Here is a 963-nt window from a genome sequence, read left to right on the forward strand (position 1 = left end):
CGCATACCACATGGTAGGTGCTCAATAAATATTTGTTGAACGACTGAGTGAATATATGTGAAAGAATTTCATAGCATATAATCTAATCCGTTTTCTCTGTTATGCCAGAATCCCTTCAACAAATACTCCTAGCAATATAGTTATCTAGGCTCTGCTCAAATGTATCTCAACCCAATTAGCTAGCTGGTCATAACCAACATTTACTGAGAGCTTACTATGTGCCAGATATTGTTCTAAGTGCCTAACTCATTTAACCCTCACAGAAGCAACTGAGGTAGACACTACTATGCCCATTTTACAGAAGAAGAAACAGCAGCATTTTAGGTATCTTAAAAAACCTAATTACTTCTGGAGACAGGCTAGTTCATTGCCACCGTTAGAGATATTTTCCTGGTGGTATTAGGCCAAAATTAGCTTTTTAAAAAAACAATTTGCTTTAAAAATGAGAAGAAAATACAATGTAAACATAGAAATATAATTTTAAATCTTCTACACATCTCACATTAGTGTATTCAGCAGTTTTGTCCCATTATTGGCACACATTAAGTTGTGGTCAATAGTAATAAAAGAATGACTTGCATGCCAACAATGTTCCAGTCACAAGATTAGGTATGTTGCATATGTCACCTCACTTAATGATTACACTAACTATATGAGGGAGTGATCATTTCTATTTTATAAATGAGGACACTGAGCCTCAGGGAAGTATCTTCTCTAGCATCATATACTTAAAAAAAGGGCTGAGGCTAGAAGTGGTGGCTCATGCCTGTAATCCTAGCACTTTCAGAGGTGGGAGGAATGTTTGAGGCCAGGAGTTTGAGACCAGCCCAGGCAACACAGCAAGACTCTGTCTCTATGAAAAAGTAAAAAAATTAGCCAGGCATGGAGGCATGCACCTATAGTCCCAGCTATTCAGGAGGATCACTTGAGCCCTGGAGTTTGAGGATGCAGTGAGTTATGATT

At 38.0% G+C, this 963-nt stretch overlaps 1 protein-coding gene across 1 annotated transcript in view; it reads right to left on the reverse strand.

Annotated features, from left to right (window-relative positions):
* The window catches only part of STXBP5 (syntaxin binding protein 5 (tomosyn)), a 190,629-nt gene that overhangs the window by 52,645 nt on the left and 137,021 nt on the right, over positions 1–963 (reverse strand). The window lies entirely within an intron of this gene.

The sequence above is a fragment of the Propithecus coquereli genome, unplaced genomic scaffold, assembly GCF_000956105.1.
Source record: "Propithecus coquereli isolate 6110/MARCELLA unplaced genomic scaffold, Pcoq_1.0 Scaffold48, whole genome shotgun sequence".
Taxonomy (NCBI): domain Eukaryota; kingdom Metazoa; phylum Chordata; class Mammalia; order Primates; family Indriidae; genus Propithecus; species Propithecus coquereli.